Source organism: Melospiza melodia, chromosome 8 (genome assembly GCF_035770615.1).
Source record: "Melospiza melodia melodia isolate bMelMel2 chromosome 8, bMelMel2.pri, whole genome shotgun sequence".
NCBI classification, from domain to species: Eukaryota; Metazoa; Chordata; class Aves; order Passeriformes; family Passerellidae; genus Melospiza; species Melospiza melodia.
The window spans coordinates 28,378,927-28,398,820 of NC_086201.1; the positions used below are offsets into that span (position 1 = coordinate 28,378,927).

Genomic DNA, 19,894 nt, shown 5'->3' on the forward strand with positions numbered 1-19,894 from the left:
TGCCACCCCTGAAGATCATGATTCCCTTCCTGCTTCAGAAATCTGTTTTCTCTCTGAGCCACAACCATGTTGCAACATCTTTTGTGAGCTTCATGTCAGTAGGTCACCACTAGCTAAAGTAATAGCAAGGTTCAAGTCACCTGTAGGTCAAGGAGTTAAATACTTCTCCATGTCCATTTCCATTACTTCACTGGAACAGAAGGAGCCCCAAGACCTTCAAGGTACTTTCCTGCTCTGCATGAGATTCCTGGGTTGTTGTAGGGTGCAACTCCCATACTCTCTTTTGTATTGGCCCAATTTTGTCTTCATTCTCCACTATCCTTGATTATTTCTCTAAAACTTGTAAACTGGGAAATTATTGACTCCAGCCTTCTAATTTCATTACACCAACATTTCAACTGAACATCTGTGGCTCAGCTGTAATGTTAATAAATATTTGAATACAGGAAATGGGATGCTGTAGTGCTAGAGATAATGCGTATGTTCACTCAGTTCTTACAATAAACATCTTTTCCACATCTCCTTTCCTCCCCACTGCATCTGCTATGATAGATAACCCTTCAAAGCTTTGCTCTCCTACAGAGAAGCTGGAAAGAGACAGGGGAACTAACTGCTCCATCTATCAAGATTCCCTCTGGCCCAAATCTGTGTACACTCCCACAGGGGATTTTCAGTGGAAGCACATTTTGTGCTGCAGAACATGTGCTAGTTTACATCCTGTTTTCATTTCTGCAGAAAATTCACTTCCCAAACTGTAATGGGGGGAGTTTTTGTACTCTCTTGATGGCCAGGCTGTATAAGAAGCCACATTCTCTGAGCAACACAAAAACTTGGAGGATTCAAATGGGCACAAGGTGTGCTGGCCCTCTTGAGACTCACTGTTACTGTGCACAGGGTGCTGTGCAGACCAGCAGGATTACCTCTGGAGACTCCATCAGGAAAAACAATTATTGATTAACCACAGGAATATATACCCAGTACAGTAGTTCCAACTGATTCCTGCCTCTGTGTTTTCACTTCTAAAACACAAAGATATTATACCTTAATAATGTCTAATTATTCACCATCTCCACTACCTTTGCACCATTTCCAGCAGCACCACATTTCAGAGGATCTAGTACACCAGATTTCTTTCACCTTTATATTCAGCTCACTCATTTGCTAAATTCTGTGGCCTGGTAGATTAATAGCTTCCTTTACTAATGTTAAGAGTTTTTGCTACTTTTATCTTGTCATCTCTAAAAGTCCAGCCAAGAATATGCTGAAAACTTGCTTTTTTCCTAGGTCTTCATTAATAGGGAAAAAAAAAAAAAAAGAGGCTGGGAGGATAATTGCTTATTTTAAGCCACTAGCAACTCTATAAGGTTATGCAATTGTCAATGAAAATCTAGTTTGACCTACATACATTTTATTAATGTTGATGAACCAAAACAAAGGACATAAAATCTTATTATTACTATTTCACAAGATTAATAATATTTGATATGAAGTTACAGAGAAACAGATACAGTGTTTTGTACTATTTTCCAGTATATACTAAATACTCTTTAAAAGCATCCTGCATTTCAGATGCTGAGATGCAAACCTTCCAAGAATAAAATCTCATTTGTCCCTCTCACTTAACCAGTCTCATAACCAGTAAGCGAACACAACAGCTAAAGCCTAATCTGAAATGGTTAATGTCAAAGTTTCTGTATTAAAATATATTAATGTTCTTGCTCATCACTCCTCTCTCACAAGGCACATAATTATTTATCATTTGGGCTTGAACATTCCATGCCCAGTACATGGCTGAGTTTGGACTTTTATTTTTAAGAGCGTGGGTGAGTATGTGTGTAAGGCTTTGCCAGTTCTAGCTATTTACCAAGAATTATGGCAACAATTTTCTATGTCTCACAGAGCAGACTGTATGTACAAAACAGAATGAGAGAAACATGTCAAGGAGGGATCCTGTGCTGTTTCAAGAGAAGAAAAAATCCATCCAAGTTTGGCCAAGTTAAAAGCTTTTGATAGAAGCTCACAAATGCTATTTTGACCCTCCTGCCCCAGCATCTAAGTATCTGGCTGTGGTATAGGTTTACACTTGCTGATTGTGCCCAGCTTTCTTAGACTTCCTAGCACTTATTGGCTCTATTGACAGCTCTTCAAACTAGAAAGGGGAAGAAACGGACATTCCTAGTGGAGCTAATTCTGGATCAGGGCAGACACTGAATATGGGAGCAGCCTGTCCATTTTCCCTAAATTCTTGAATATTATTTTTCTATAATAGTTGGACTTGATGATCTTAAAGGTCCTTTCCAATCTTAACAACTCATAACATTGTATGACATTCAGGAGGAGGAGGAAAAAGATTTTTGGTTTTAAAGCAGAAGGTCAAGCAGAAAGGTACTTGACTTATAATTTTGGGAACAACCCTTGTACTAGCTAGGTCTCATGCAAAACTGTAGAAAATGAGTCTGCAAGTTCTCCTGCTGTCTTTTTTTTTTTTTTTTTTGTGGAAAAATCTTATTTCCATGATATTCATGACTTAAAAATATATGAGTTATCTCTACACTCATTAAGAGGAATGTAAAATGATATCCAACCCCAGCATCCTTCTCACTCTGCAGCCTAACAGAGAACGGCACAATGGGTAATGCTCTTATCTTCTAAATCTTACCCTAATATCAACAATATGCAAATAAATGAGCACCTACTTATAAAGTTAAACATAGTAATTAAACCTCTGCTATCCCGAGTCAGTATTGGAACTGTGGGCCTCATGGCATCTTGAAGCTTGTTGTTCTTCCCTAGCACCTTTATTACAGTCCCTTTTCTGTTCTTTGGACTTCCACAACTCACCAGAGTAATTTCAGGGCTTTCATTTCCAAAATGTTTGAAAATGGCAGCTACAGAAATAAAGCTGGCTCTTCATTTACTGTTCTCCTGCCTCCATCAAATCCCATTAAACAGGGGGAAACTATAGAGTTTACTTCATCACAGGACCCCAGTTTCAAATCAAGAATTAAGGAGTTGTGGGATTGCTTTGCCATTACTGGCACAGCCATTATTGGCACAGCTAGTGGTGGATTTGGTGTGGCACATTACTGACTCTAGCCCTGACTTCCTTGTGACCCCCAGTGTGCACACAGCAGTAATCCTGCCTTTTGGGCAGCAGGGAAAGGCCCAGACTGCATCTCACCTAGGCAGGAGGGAAGGCAAGGCTGCCTGAACTGCGCTGCTTTGTTTGCACATCGTTGGGTTTTTCCCTGGCTCTATTGAACCTTGTTTTGTTTTAGCCATTGTTCAGGTCTTGGCTGTACAGGACTTATGTTCTAGATCTCTATTTTTTCCTGTAATTTATTGGCCTTATCAGTAAAGATGGTTCCCTGTGGAGCAGCTATATTTAGTTGATTTTGGATTCAGTTTTAGTCTTATAGTGACAGCTGTGCCCTCAAGAGCAGCTTGTAAACAGTTCCATGGAAAGGCATAAAGCACTCCAGGGGCTCACCAGAAGAGGAAATGGGGCCACAAGTGTAGGACAGATAAGATCCCTAAGGGGATAAAAATAAAGTTTAACTACAGAGACCAATCATTTCAAATGAGATTATGATAATAGGTGACATGAAGGTAGGCAAGGGGTTTTGGGGAATCACATAGATGAGCTTTGGGTGATGTATATTAAAGAAGAAAGTGTGGTGCAGGCAGACTATAAGAAAGCCAGGTCTATTGCTTCATGCAGAAGAAGAAGAGTGAGATTTCACTTTGTTAAATAATAGTAGAACAGTTAGGAGAGGAGAACAGCTCTTTAGTGAGCTGTTGCAAAAAGCTGGTTTAAAAATTACTCCATTATCAGCATAGAACAATCCTGCTGGGAGAACAGAAGCCATATTCTTACCCTCAGACTCACATCTTCAGCTACTTCTACTCTACTTTCCCATGTTTCTTGTGGCACACTGTGCTTGTTGGTTGAAGCCCCTGCAGCTTTTCTCAAACCTCATTAGGACCAGCCTGGGCAACACCAAACATATCCATGGACAACTTCTCTAGCACTCACTATAGGAACTCTCTTCCCTGCTCATACAACAACTTTGGGAACTTCACTAAATTTAAAAGCTCTCCCACCAAAATGGTTAAAAGTGTCTATTGTCTCCGAAACTGTGACAGATGAGGCTATATAATTCTAAAAACATTAGTAATTTTAGGCCCTTGTCTTTGCATTCTAATGAAACTTGCAAAGGCTGTAGCCAATTATGTACCTTCTGCACACCTGTTATAAACACCAAAAGTATTTGGCTGGTGGTTCTTTCCCTCCAGTCTCTTTGATTTCCCCTACAAAGATTTGAAAGCATGCCTCATGACAGAAAATCCAAAAACATTTGCTACCTTCTTTGCAAAAGCTATTTTACCTGGATTCATTTTACACTCCTGAATACACTCTGCTAAGATTTCTCTGAACTATCACCATTAAGAAATGTTCCAGTAAGAACAAGGATATTGTTCAAACATTTTCTGTCTTAATTCCTACAAATTTCTAAGAAGAAAAACCCAATTCCCCTTCAGTCTCTTATGAGGTTGGAATATGCACCTGGACAGATAGAGAGTATGTGAGAGCTGCACTTGTATTGAAGGCACAGGTATATTTTTAAAGCAACCTGTGTCATCAAAACTTTTGTTTATTTCAAGTAATTTGGTGATCTGTTGTTTTATATGTTGTCACACAGAGTTCATCCTGATTTTCAGCAAGGAGTGGCATCAAGCAGAGAGGAAAACTTTTCCAGAGTTTCTATGTGGCGACCCAGCCCTGGCTTTTTGCACTGGTCATTGGCCAATCTATCTGCATTTCGACAGGGCATCTTGACCTATTAAAAAATGCACTTCAGGCTGATGTGATTTGGCTCAGGAATATTTACAGAACTCACCCTTCATCTGTCAGCATGGTCTCAGGCAAAGTTTAGGGATTTCACAAAAGAAGGGGAGGAAGCCTAAGGTATGGTACCTGTTACCATCTTATTGCAGGCGTTCCATACCTTCTTGGTGCTTCTTGTGGGCTTCTCCTCAGAGCACTGACTCCTCCTCCTTCACAAAGCAGCCAACTGACTCCAGCTCCCCTCTCACCCAGCCACCCCACTCTTTTATAGCACTCTGCTTCTCATTGCTTACAGCTGTGGCCTGGTAAAGTCAGGCCTGTTCCTAATGTTTGATAATTGGCCCAGCTGCAACTCCTTAGGGGTGAGATTACTTTCTACACTATCTATATTTTCTTATATTCTATCCCCCTACAGTACCTGACCCAGGTATGCAAATAATTGCTGTCCTATGTAATCCAACATTTTGGACATTTTTCTGTAGTTGGGTTATTCTGGCTTGCATAATTATAAATACACAACATATTTAGATGCCACAGAGCTAAAAAAATATAAAATCAGATCTTGTTTTCTTTTCTATTGTTTTCCAGTGAGTTTGTTCCATTTTGCAGCATGAGAAAACCCCCAGCATTCCAGTTTAGCCCTTCACACTGCTATGGCTCATCAGATGTTCCCAGCACAGCAGGTGCTCTGTGGCTTTCTATCCCCACTAAAGGGACAGTCACTTTCAGCGTGGGTGGCCATAGGCTGTAGAGCCCCTGTTTGCATGTAATTCATCTGTACAATACCTGGCACCAGTTTCAATGACAAATTTTCACCTGACACATGTCTATCAAATGTTCTCAAATGGAGAAAAATATCTCATTGGAAAAAAAAAAGTAGTTCTTAGAAAGCTGTTATAAAAACACACATGTAAGGACTGTAGACAACTTGTGCAAGATCTTTCATTTCACTTATCAAATGGTTTACCTCTGCTTGAGAAGACCCACAACACAGCTCAGTCTGGCAAATGCTAACTTTAGCCTTTTCTTACACAGAAGCATTTTGTCATACAATTATTGTTTATAAATATTCTCTTCTTCTTTCTTTCAAACTCCCCATTTCCAATGAAAGTTTTTCTCAAACAAATGTAAGCCACATCTGAGAGGTTGTTTTGTTTTGCCACACATAAGACCTTGAATTAATTGCTTCATGCTTCGTATGGGTAAAAGTAAACCACTGAAACCTGGCAACAATATTTGAGTCACTAATTCTCTTTTTCAAGCTATGTATTAATGCCAAGTAGCCCCCAAATTAACACAGATTAAAAAGAAATCATAAACCATACTAACATTTAGTGAAGCACACTGACATTTCACTTGCATAATGGGAAAAAAACCACAGCAGCTCTAGCTGAACTGTGCTGAAGCTGAGTGTGAATAAGCAATGTTCATCAATGGAAACATCCAAGGAACATAGACCACAGTGTTTCAAAGAGTTTGAGAGATTAAAGTTACTAGCAAGGTGTGGCTCTGATCCCATAAAACACACTAGCTACATCAAACACATGGAATTTTATGGTGAGCTGAAAGGGAAAATGAGTAAAGAAATTTTGCAGGGTTAAGCTTCTATTGTGATGAAGAGAAAGGGTTGTAGCATCTTTATAAAAGAAATGCCCAAGTAAAGGAGAGAAGACATCTGTAGAATTTTTTCAAAATTTAGATGTTTGTCTTAAGTATAACAGAAGTTTTACAGAGAGTACAATTAGTTTTTCTCAATTTTCCTAGGCCTTTCAGTGCAGTCACCCAGCTACATTTGAAGCCAGTTCTAAGAGCATAAACAAACCCTGTCCCCTAAATAAGATTGTCACCTAAGCCCTGATTATTTCTGGCTTATTGAGAATTCAATGGGCATGGCCAGAATCCATACTTTGGATTTGATTATTTTTAGTCCTTGTGGCACCATTTCCCCCTCTCCTGTTACCCAGGAGACAGCTATCCATTGTTTTCTTTTGAAGAAAACCCAAAGGTATGCGAAGCTATACAAAGCTATGCCTCCTGGTGCCATGTATTCCACACCTGATAACACCATTTTTGGCTTATTCTTCAAACATGCCATTCCTGTACAAAGTAGATTTGCCTCCCTCCATAACCCCAAATATTTCCTGCCTTCTTTCCCCAGATTTTGAGGCTAGGAACATATATAATCCCAGTTATCCTCTGATATCCTACAGATCTCCCTTTGCCTTAGAGGCTCAGTGAGCAGCAGCATCAACAGTAGACATTGCTCTGTTCTAGCAGCCTGTCCTGATTTCATGCACCTTCCTAATGGTGCTTTTCCTTCTGCCATCCAAGAAATTATCTTAGCTAAAAACCACTGCTGTATTTAATCTCATTTGTTTAAGGATTAAACAGGGTACAAAAATCCAACAGAAGATGCACTGAGCCTTCTCTGGTAACCATGCTGCCATTTCCTGATCTTCCACTCTTACCTGCTGTGATTGTGGCCAGTTGTGTAGCTAGATAGGAATATTATCTTTATAGAAGTATCCAGATCATCTTCTAGAATCATTTAGGTTGGAAAAGACATTTAAGATTGAATTCAACCACGCATCTGATGCTGCCAAGTCCACCAGAAGTGATGGGATGAGCGAATATGCTTTTCCAGGTGCTCTCTAGAGTGCAGATGGTGGTGATGATAGTGAAGATAAGGATTACAATTTTTGCTGTGCTTCTTTTCTAGTAAAACAGACATTTCCTCATGGACCTCCCCAAACTCCCTGCTGTACTGTTCCCACCTGCTGTGCCACTAGAACTGACTGAAGTGTGGTTGGACCGTAATTGGAATTGTTCAAAGTGACTGTTAAGCTTCCTGTGTGATCTTCCACCATCCCAGAAAGTGATCCCCTCCCCTGAAGGCCTTACAGACAAGCAGTGCAAAGCACACAACTCTCAGGTTTCCCACTGCCCTTCCTGCCTCAGAGTGTAGGCTGGTTCAGGCTGATGATTCACAGATCCATCTATTTTCAGCATGGCTTCTTGGCCTTTTAGGTCATGGCACTACTTTTGCTTGCAGGGACCTTGCTTGTGTGAAGATACCTGCCTGATGTCTGCTCCCAGCAGTCTTTCAGCAGCTGCCTCACATGCCCTGCTTTGCTCCAGAGCAGGCTTATCTCTGCACTCAGCAACACACTGCACTCATCTGAGACAGACATTATCTTCTCATTCGAGTGCAGCCCATTCACATTACGGAATGAATGCTCTCTACAGCACACATCCTGGTGGGAGGTCTCCTATCGGCTCTCTGAGCTTGTTTGCTCATTTTGATGAGCTGCTAATTCTGTTTGATCTGGGGAACAGGCACAGCAACAAGATACACACAGTGCCCCCAGCACCAAGTCAAGACAGAGGACACCCAACAGAAGCTTTGGAAGGAAGGGAAAGATTTTGGCTGACTTCCACTGTCCAGTCCAATGACAAGAACTGCTCCACACAGTGATCTGACTTCAGGCACACAGAGCCTTTTGAAGAGGCTTTGTTCAAGTGTAAAATGCTCAGAACATCTTGGTAGAGATCAGTAGATAGTTACCTTAGTTATGAATGGCTCCAAACCAATTCTCTGAACACCACTGAGTCTTAAAGGCAAATAGTACAGAAAATCAGCTGAGAAGAGGCTATTTAGAGAGATCTATGTGTTTCTCAACACTAGGACCACCACAGCTGTCAGGCAAAAATTATGTGAGTAAAAACCCAGTAATCCTGAAATGCGCAGTGTCCAGGCAGACAGTAGGCAGCTGGATGAGTATGGAATGCTCCTGAGCCACACCTGCCCTGGGAATGGACCAGCAGATTTGCCTGGTTAATGAAGACCTATACAAAGCAACCTATACAAAACCCTTATACACAACCTGCTGGGCTCTGTCAATAATGCATATTTTGAAGATATGTTGTTTGTATAACATTATGATATTATTCAATCACACTATGAGCAATGCTATCAGCATCACTTAATAAACTACTTCATATATTGCAAGTTGATAATTAAAAACTATTAACTTTTTTTGATGCTCAGTCCTACAAGAGAAATCTGACCTTGATCTTCTGTTTACAGTACAAACCTATTACATTAAATTTGCAAAAGAAGAACAGTACAGATCCCATGGAAGTTATTGGCCTGAACTAGCCAAGCATGAAGTCTTCTAGCGGAATCCTGAAAGGAGGATTATGGTACTAGCACACACCTATTAGAAGGATAATTATGCTGAAGAAATTAAACAACCTACACACGATGCCTCAAGCTGTTGTAGAGTTTTCTTGCAGTTGCTTTAGAAGGCCATTGGCTGCATCCACTTTTTTTCCAGATGCAGGGACATACCTTCCTTTGAGACTGTGCCAATCTAAACTACAGAGGTAATCATAGACTATAATGGCTTAAAGTTTAGACCAACTTCAAGATGAGAGCATTGAGCTCATGTTCAGGCTGGAACTGTGACCCTGGTTGTTCCAAGTCCAAGGACAGCCTACAACCAGGCTCTGTTCTTATATAACATTGTAAAACATTTCTAGGAGTCTCCCTCTTAATCTTTTAGCAAGAAATGCTTCTTATCCCAGACTTAATGGGGTATGACTGGGCAGCACAGGAGAGCTGCACCAACTGACAGTGCTTAACAAGGGCAGAGCTCTAGCTTTTCATCAAGAAAAAGCTTTTAGATAACAAGTTCCCTTCTGCTGCCGATGGCAAGCTGAGTCTGAAATGTACCTCCCCAGCTCTCCTTCTGCAGCAATCTGCATGTAACATTACAGAGAAAATAAAAATTAGAGCAACTTCAAAGGTGTTTTTTTTTTTTTAATTAAGACACCAACTGCAGCTGTTTTAATCATCAGGAACCAATACCAACAAAGGCTTTATTCTTGCTGGAGATATGCAATAAGGAAACATAGCACTAAGATTTTCAAGGTGTCCCTTTTCCTATAAAGATTAGATTAAAAATGTCAGTTTAAACCAAACAAAACCCCCCCTTCCTCCCTCCCAACCTCCACACCACAAAACCCAAACCTTCTGAGACAGAAACAAAAGCCAGAAGTCCCTGGAGCCTGTCTGTTGTTTCTGGAGGTGGGTCAGCTGGACACTGCCTTAGTTCTGTTTCCAGTTAACTGATATTTTTAGGCTATTCCCACTTTGTGCGTACTATTTGCTGAAAAGAACGCAAAGCTGCAGTAATATCTTATTATCTAAATGCCCTAAAGCCCCTCAAACCCTGAGAGAAAACATGAATAGATTGAGTTCTGTTCTATACTGTCATTTTGACAAACTAACATTTATGGTTTATACATAATTACATTATTAATACATAGCAAAAAAAAAATTAATTCTTTACATGTTCTCCTTATATCTAATAGTTTTGCACTTGACTCAAGGCCCAGTCCTTAAGTAACACCTCATTGCTCATAGGAATACGACTTCAAAACCCAGAGAGAGCAAGGCCCCAAACCCATCATTACAGCCAAGTGCAGTTTGTAATACTGTGGGTAGTTCTACTACACCACTGGTGAGGTTTGGCATAACTGAGCCTTCCAAGACAAAGGCAGACAATGAATCAAAGTAGATACTCTGTAACAAGCTTAAAATTTTAACAGGAAAAAGCAAATCATTGGCCTTGAAGTGCAGCTCCTGCAGTCCCACAGCGCACAGCCCATACTCAGCCTCAGCACACTGCACAATTTTCTCAGCTGTGGCTCAAAAAGCAGAGCAGTGCAAACACACTTACCTGGCTGTCCGTGGGCTACAGAGGTCCTGGCACAGGCTGCATCCCCTTTATACTGCAGGCCTTCCTCTGCTCCCTCTTCCCAATGTTCAAGTAAAGGAGAACTGTTTATGCTACTGCACTGATAAAAATCACCTCAGAGGGGCCCAGAGCTGCCCTCATGGCTCATAAATTATATAGTTTTACTCTGCTTGGCACAGGCTTGAACCCTGTTATAATTTAGGTTAAAAGACAACACAAAGTTTCTGCCTTTTCAGAGCCCTTCGGCAGTTTTGCTGCAAACCGCAGGGTCTGGTCAGGCCTCTACAGGTGTTCTTAATTAGGAGAGAATCCATGTAAGGTACAAGCCTTAAAGATATATGGCTCTTAAGCACAAGCCCTCAAAACTCAGCCATATCACATCTTCATCTTCACTGAGTTATGCTTACAAAGAGCACAGATAAAATAGTGTTTAATCAGAACTGCTGCTTCCCTTTGCAAGCAAAAGATAATGAAATAGCTATCCTGCAGTATGAAAGCATTGAGTTATCTCATCCTAATGTGAGTGCATGGTTGAATCACTTTCCTGTCTTTGACTTGCTTTAACACTTGGATTTAAAAAAAGTACTTCTGTCCTTAGAGGTAAGACTTGTGTGTAAAAAAACAGCATGGAGACTTCTTGCAAAATGTGGTTATTTTTGGGAGCAAATCACCTGGTCTCTTATTCACATTTTCAGGAGAAGACTGAATGACTTTAAAAAGCAAAGACTTCAGAGAGACAGCATGAAACCATGCATGGAAATAAATACACAGCTGTGGCCTGGATGGTCATTAATGATGCACAGCCTGTGAGGATGTATGGGAGTAACATTCTTCATTTTGAAAGAGTCAGAGGAAAAAAGCCACTAGCAATTATGCCACACAGTGCCATGAAATATATTAGACCCTTTCTTAATGATGGATAAAATGAGACAGGCTTAGAAAAGCGTGGACACTGTCATACCCCAAAGGATTCTCCTAAACAAGAGCCCTGGGTTTCCAAGCACCAAATTTCCAGAGCAATCTGTCAAGGAATTTATCATATAAAACAGCTAGAAGGTCTGGGATCATAGACATTTGTCCTTTCAAAGGTCATAAATTATTGTCAGTGGAGCATTTTCCTGCTCCCTAAATTATGAACAACAGACCTGTTCTGTGGCTGAGTTGGTTGGACCTTGATTTTTGTTTGTTGAGAGAGTGAGGATCATTTATGGCCCGTGGAAATTCCCTACCAGGTTCTCTGCAGTGGGTCTGTGCCCCTGGGGTTCCTGCTGCAAACCACTCTGAAGATGTTGCAATGTTTCAGGACTCTTCAGATCACCAACTCCAGAAGAATTTCAGGAAGATGTCAGGATTGAGGGAGCCAGGTTGGGATTCCACCTGTGCAAAAGCAACATAAGCCAGTTATAAAAGGCTCTAGGCTTGTGCTACCATATTTTGAGTGCTGTTGTAGTACCTAGGACATCTCTGAAACTTCAGGGATAACATAAGGCCTCTGTCTTTCCTAAGTATTGGACTGTGCCATCTAAATAAAATTTTGAGAGTCACGAAGGGAGAAGGAATGTTCATGCTCCTTTTGAACCTAATTTAGCTGTTATTCTGAACCATGTCCTGTAACTGTCCCCACTCTCTGTTAATGTTTATAGAAAGCCTAGGAACATTAGCTTTTGCCTTTGGGCTTCTCATCAAGATGTCTAAAGCATGTAAATAATTTTATAGAATCAACAACTGAGCTGTGAGGAAATTTGGACCACCTGATAAGGTCCCAAAAGAAAGTTATGCAATTTCTGTAGTGGATTCAGCAGACCTAAACATGAAATACATTCATAGGCAAATCTTCCCAGAGAGAATCTCTAGGTTAGATTTTGATTGTATTTATCTTAGCTAATTTACAGATGCCTTTAAGAAGGGTGCTTTTAATGTCTCTGTACTCCCACACATCCATGGCTATTTTCAGAACTACCCAGGATGCATTTGCATTGATTACAGTGCCCAAACAAGAGCCTACCTTGATACTAATGCAGAGCAGCTGGGTTTCAGGACCTGGACTACACATTGCTACAGCAGCAGCCTGAACTGCACCTGCCCTGCGGCAAATGCAGGAAGGGATGTTTAGATTTCCTGATTTTGGCCAGTGGATATTGTAAACCAGAATTTATGGGATGTACAGTGAGCAGCATGGCCCTCAAACTGGGCTGGAACAGGCAGGTTTCCGCAGCAGACAGTCAGACTTGCCTACAGGATGCATTTGGCCATGATTGTACAACGTGGGTTCAGGGAAGGTGAGAAAGAATCAGTGCACATCCCTGTCAGTGTCCCATAATAGCAATACTGTAACATAATAATAGCTTTATTCAGTAGCTGTTGTTTCTGAAGGCTTCTAAATGCTTGCTGAACCTTCTTCCCCATCTTTTATTCCAGAAACCCTCAGTGTTCCCAGCCTCCACTTTAACAGAACCTGACTATCTCCACAGAATTCAGAAGTCCCCTGGATGGACTTGGTGGCTTAGTGTTGGTCAGTGTCACCAACTGAGTTAGGAACCTTCATTTGCTGGTGGAGTTGCTTACCAGTGCCTCTCCTGGAAGTACATTTCAATTCTGGATGTCTAGAAAGTCCTCAGTATCACCTCAGAAATGTGCCAAATCGACATTAATTTTCAAAAAGTTCAAATATGAGAAGCAATTATGTCAAATAAGTTTCTTGGCTGACAGAAGCTGATGTTATCATTTAAAAAAGATCTGGCAAAGCCGCAGTGTTAATGATATGAAAAGTAAATAAGCACAGGAGATAATGCAAAGATGCTGAGTTGGGCAGGAAATTATTTCTAATATGAAGCAAGTCTCTCTTTTATAATACTCACACCACCAAAATGGATGCATTTAAATTGCTGTTATGTGCCCTTATTCATTGCTGTTTACAGAATATTTAAATTCAGAGTTCATTTAATTCTGGCTAGGTCAGTAATTGTGGTAATGAGCAAGGTCGACCATTTGCTTTAAGAGGAATAAATGCTCATTTACAAAATAAAATTACTTTCTTTTTGTGATTTCATACAGGCATAAAAAAAATCATGACCCTGTGCAGGCTCAAGTGAAAAGTTAGATTCCATGAAAGCTTAATTTAAAGTCATGACAGTTCCTTGTGCACTACAAAATCTGTCGCTGCTATGAAACTAGACCCTATTTAATACCCACACACGTCAATTCTCAGCAATAAATGTTTCAGATTAAAAAATTAATTATAATTTGATTAAGTGGTAAAATGTGGTGGTATAAATAATACCAGATAATCTGATAATTTCCTTTTCCCACTGATAAATTCTTGATAAAATTACTTGAGTACCAATGATCTACAAATGGTTTTGATTAGGGCTTCCATATTTTCAGTCAGTGGTTCTTCCACTTTGAATTGCTGTACAATGAATAAATATGATTTAAAACTTGTAGTGAGAATATCATATATATGAACAATTGCTTAATTCACGAAATAGATTATGGAGCTGGCTAGGTGTGTCATAGTTCAGCTTTTTAAAGTTGTTAACTTGCTTGTCTTGCCTTTACAAACAGCGAAATGGCTGCCTGATTTATTTTTTTTAATAAATATCTTCAGCATATTTTGTAATATTACCCAAAGTTAAAGAAGTCTTCTTTAAATCTGCTAGCTTATAATATCATGCAATCCAATTATATCCATTTTCAAAGGGTTCAATTCAAAGCTTTAAAACTAATATAAATCAGTTTCTTCATAATTTCTTAATAAATCACAGCGTGATCAGTGGGTTCTGTGAGACACTTCTGTGTCTTCTGCCTCCTCTGTAGAGAATGCATTGGAAACCAGGTTGATGTCTAATTTGGGGCACGGCATGACGAGTTAATGCAGACAAGAAAACCACAGAAATGAAACTCAACTGGTGTATGAAAAAGGTGGGAGTGGATTTAGAGTGTAGTTTTGTAACAGAACTCCCATTTTGGGGCAGTGGTGCCAGTGTGCTCACTGACTGACTTGAACCCTGGCAGAGAATCTGACAGCTCTGCCTGGCCATGGGGAACGAGAGAAAGGCCTGCCAAAGCCGTCCTTCAGATCTCTCACTGAAGAAGGGGGATGTTTCTTTCTGTGGGAGTATGCTATATTTAAAATTTATAAAGTAATAATTTAAAAGTAATAAAGTTATTTCAGTTTTGTAAAAGAGAAGAAAAACATTCAAATTTGGGCTTTGTGCAGTAAGGCAGGAGATCTCTTTTCTGGTTTTAGCAGTGAGACATACTTTAAAGGTGCCCAAGTAAACCAGCAAATTGTTTATTGCCTGTGTCAATTTCTCAGCTATAAAATAAGTTTAGTAGTGCGGGAGAGCAGCAAAATGCCACATGATAGGTATCTATTTCATGGTGATGGTGAAAAGAAACAGGAAACAAAATGAACTGTGATATGCAAGTAAAGACTGGAAGAATGTCACTGGGGACACTACAGTGGAAAAGGACAAGCAATTGGAGCAAAGAATATGAAGGAAGAGAAATGTGAAGTAAAAAGGAACAAAAAGCAGGTGGGAAACAGCCTGGTACTGTGATACAGATACTCATTTACAGTAAAGGTAAGTATGAGGTCTTATTAAATACATAACTATAATGCAAAATAATACTCTTGCAAAACTTGTTTTGTCCAGATGCCTGTGCTCCCGAGTCCCCTAAAATGTAGTTGAGGTATATCTCCATTTGAAGGCCAGAAGGGCTCTCCTAGTCTGATTTCTCTTCCATATACAGTGAGCATCCAGCATTCACTGTGTGGAGCACAGTAATTGTGCAGAACTAAATTTTTTAAGAATCTACATTTCGCCTATATTCTCTGAACCTTCTTGGAATATCCAAAGCTTCAATTTATTGAAGGCACTAAGTATAGTTTCTTCTTTCATGTGGGCAGAGATCAGTCAATGTGTCCTTAGAAGAGTTGCCAAAAACTAAACTGGCTTTGCTATAGTTTTCAGTTTAGGCTCAAAAGCTTTGTAGCTGTTATTTTCTTCATTTAACACAAGCTTTCAGTGATAACCTGTGAATCCAATTACAATGTCTTACTCAGAGGTTTCTGGTTTTCTTAATTTCTTTATAAACAACAAAAATGTTCCCTTAAAAATGCAAAATACCTTTTAATTTATGAATTCATTTGAAGAGATGCCATCATTCCACTTACTACCCTTGTGTTAAATTAGTACTTTTCAATTCATAGACTTCACCAATGAGCCCCAAGGACTTTGTTCCTTCCCTGCACATAATAGGACTTCCTACCTTCCTTTCTATTCTAAATAGAAAAGTGAAATCCTTGCCAGTGTTTAGGCTCTAGGCAGTTTTTGGCCTCGGTTTTATTCTCACAGTTTTTTCTCCCCCCAGTGCAGAGGCAGTGATTTTGCCTGTGGTGATGTGACGTGCTGGTGCCTGTGTGTGCAGGAACCTCTCCTTGCAAGGGAGGCTCTGCCCGGGCACCACGCACAGGAGTGTTGATCTCACTGGGAGCTGAGGCTGAGCCCAGTACCACAGGGCAGTGCCCTTCCTCCTGCACAACCACCTGGAACACAGGCATTCCCACCATCCATGGGTTTTAACCCCAGGCTTCCTAAAGTTGGAAGAAGGGAATTCACAAGTGGGTGACAGTATTGTGTCCTCAGTTTAATTTTGGGCATAGAACCAAGTTCTGAGGTTTGAAAACGAACCTTCTTCCCTCAAGTTTGCTTCCTGTTGATCTTACTCCCTGTGCTACTTCAGCTGCTGAAGCCAGCATAGTTTAGTTCCTATAGTCTTCTTGGAATTATGATATTGCCCCCCAAAAAATAATTTATATTGTTTAAAAATTACAGAAGCCAATGGATTGCTTATCCATTTGACATGTTTGCATTTACACCAGTCTCTGATAGTCTGACTTACAAGATGGTAGTTACTTTGGAGTAAAGAGTAGTTTACTTATTGAATCCAGTTTGGTGGATTCTAATAAAGGCAAAAATACTCATCTGCATTTAGAAATACAAGTATATAACTCTTCTGCTTATGTTCCAGTGAGGATGGCGAAGAACACTCAGGACTGAAAGGGTCAAATAGAAGGCTACAAATCCCAAGAACTTACTAGATTTTTATTTGTAAAATGTTACAAGCTACGAGAGGATCTAAATGCTCCACTGTCTTCCAGGGGCATGCCATTGAGTGTTTAGCAGATATTCCATTCAGAGAGCACTTTCTTGTGTAAAAGGGTTTCTTTTGTTTGTGACATTTTTCAGCTATTAGGTGAATCTTTATTATACCCCCTTCTCCAGTGCCTGAAACTGTTGTTGGAACTTGCATTCGTTCTCATATTCAAAATGATGTAATGAGAAATCAGCTAATGTGCTTAGTTTTTTAAGGAACTAACATGGGAAGTCTTGGAACACAAATTTTGGTAATTACCATGTTTGCTGACAGAAGCTGTTTGTGTGTTGATGGCAAGCTGCTTCTGTACTGTATTTTATGTGCAGATGAAACTGCATGTTTCAAAAAACAACCTTCAGAGCTGAAACATGCCTGATATGGAGCACCTTTCCTATCTCCTGGTAAAGTGCCTGAAGGGCAGGACTGAACAGAAATTGCTTGGGTATGGATTCTGACCTTGAAGGGTAAATCTCAGCTAGAAGGTTAATTTATACCCTCTTTTAGGAGACTGTGTTGTGAGTCGTTTCTCTTGCAGGGTAATGTGATGGAGCACAATGCTGCTGCTGAAGCTGAGATATCCCTTAGGTGTCTATTGAATCCATTAGGCTCTGAAAATGCAGCTCACTGATTATTGACTTACTCTGCAACAGTTTAGTATGTGTGTGGAGCTTTTGCTATCAAAAAGCTTTGGTGATTCCACATTAGAAAGTAATTTTCCATATGGCTTACTGGGAATTTAGGCACATAAACAGATACTCAGCAGTGATAATTAATGTAGTTTATTGAACAGCTTTCAGATTAGGGACATAATTTTCAGAGCTTTGTCAGTTTCTGTCTGAACATGGTGTTTATGTGCCTGGGAATTTGACTTTTCCTCTTGTATTTTATTTTCCTTTGTTCTCCATTTGGATGATAAAAGGTAAATGCAAAGGTAGGATTGTGCTGATGCAGTGGAAACATACTTCATTGCAGTTTATAGACAGAACCTCTGCAAGAAATTATGTTTATGTGATCATCTCATCTTGCCGCAGATGTTTTAGATTAAGCTGCTTCCTACACAGACTGCACAAAGTACATGAGCAGATACTGTAATATGTTGCCTAGAAAATTGGTATGGAGTAGGAGCTGATGTGAAATTACAATAAGCAGTTTAAGTGCAGACGTGGCCATATCCAGTTGTTTGCACTTAATGTTTATGAGCAGAAGAGGAGCTGGAAACAATAAGGACCTGCTCCATAACCAGGTCTGCTGGGTGTCCTAAGTGGATATAAATATAAATAGCAACATATGGGGTAGGGATTCATTTGTACTCTAAACAGTTCTGCAACATCTTTCTTTTGATAGAAGGAAAACAACCAAGCACAGAAGCCTATGACACTGTGCAAATCTGTCACAGGCAAGGAAAACACAGCCCCAGCCTCATCTGTTCTGAGCCTCCTCTGAAAGGAGAGGGGGAGGGCGTGCTTGGGAATTGCAGCTGTGCACATCCTGTCCAACATCCTGAGGGAAGCACAGGCCAGCAGGGCTGCAGCATCAGGCAGCTCTGACTCTGTGTTCCAGCAGAGCCACCTCTCTGTCAGGACACAGTCCCACGGTGCACGGGTGTTTTCTCCCCTGTAAATTTCCTCTCTCCTTTTCTCCCCTGCTTTTCTTTAGTTTTGGTGATTGTTTTCTTTTGTTTTTCATGCTTTTAGGTAAAATTCAGCATTTAATCTTTTTAGTAATTGGGGATGATTCTCTGGTTAATGAAGGTCATGGCTAAGGTTCCAGGATTAGGTATTGTTAAAAGCTGCTCTGCCAAGTTCCTCATACACAATTCCCAGCAGAATTCTCTTCTAGTGTTTGTCATGCTAACATAATTTCGATTCAGAATTAAAGACAAATGCTATTAGGACTCAATGAAGCAAATGCAGGAAAGGATCATTTAACATAACACTGATAAAACTGGCAGTAGATTAGAGGAAATTTCTTGTCTATGCAAGTGTTGTAAGTTTCTGCATTTATGACATTTGCTTTTAAATCTTAAGGTTTGATGCATTCATTTTATGAGTAAACAGATTTTTCTTATTTAGTTTTTTTTTTTTAACTTAGTGTAAGGTTCCTAAAAAAAAGAAAAATGCTCTTTCATGCATAAATTTTGCAGTCTGATTATGAACTAACAATATTTTTATATATAATTCACAATAACAGAGAGAGAATTTTGAAGAGATTTGAACACCTAAGTAATAGTATACCACTATAACTTCATAATACTTTGATAATTTGTAAAGCTTGTTGTGGGCTCAAGCTAATAATTGTGTCTTCACCTAAGATTCATAATAGGCAGAGAGTCTGGTAACACAGAATCTGCATTTCAGCGACTAATACCATCCAAACTCTTCAGTGACTAGTCTCATCCAAAAAAGGTCTGTTCTTTGAAGTCAGCAGATACTGGGTCAGACTTTAAAGGGAATTCATGCATAATTATATTATAAAAAGGTGAAGTTCCTTTTAATTTTTATATGAACACTTCAGTGACCAACATCATGGATTCCTTTTATACTTTATGGTGGTTTTTGGAGTGGGGTGGGACAGGGGGAGGAATAAAAGATAAAAGTATACCTAGTGGGGAAAAAGGATTTCCATCACATGAAACATTTCAAGGTTTCTATCTCCCTTTTAAATATGAACCAGAGTGAAAAAAAATTTAGATTTTCAGTATCTGAAATGCAATTCGGAAAGTGCTCTCAAGCTTGAAATAGCTCATTTAAGAAACTTTAATGCCTTTTTATTTTGACTCTGCTTTAATATGAAGTATATTTCAACTTTTTATTTTACTCTATTAAATCCTAGGAATTGGTCTGTATCAAAAGAGTTATAAGCACGCTTTTGAAGAAGTGCTTAATCGTTTTTCATATGACAGATCTGGCTTTCTCAGTAGCAGCTGCTGCTATCACATTCTGGTTAAGCTGACACAGAGAAACATAAAGACACCTCTCATAAGAGCAAGAAGTTCTTCTGGTGCTCCTGAAATATCTCATTCCTGGCTACATGTTTTAGAGGAGCCCTACAACAACTGACACTGCTTCTTCACCTCATCAGACAGGACTCCTCATCTCCATGAAGCAGCCTGTAAAAGCCT

At 39.8% G+C, this 19,894-nt stretch overlaps 1 protein-coding gene across 2 annotated transcripts in view; it reads right to left on the bottom strand.

Moving 5' to 3' along the window:
- Positions 1 to 19,894, bottom strand: part of SLC39A10 (solute carrier family 39 member 10) — a 90,994-nt gene that overhangs the window by 61,520 nt on the left and 9,580 nt on the right. The window contains exon 2 of one of the 2 annotated variants that reach the window (XM_063162483.1): positions 11,841 to 11,988. The gene's annotated coding sequence lies outside the window, so the exon portion shown is untranslated. Of the gene's footprint in view, positions 1 to 10,593; positions 10,719 to 11,840; positions 11,989 to 19,894 lie in introns of those variants that run through there. The other variant, XM_063162487.1, reaches the window with a different exon arrangement.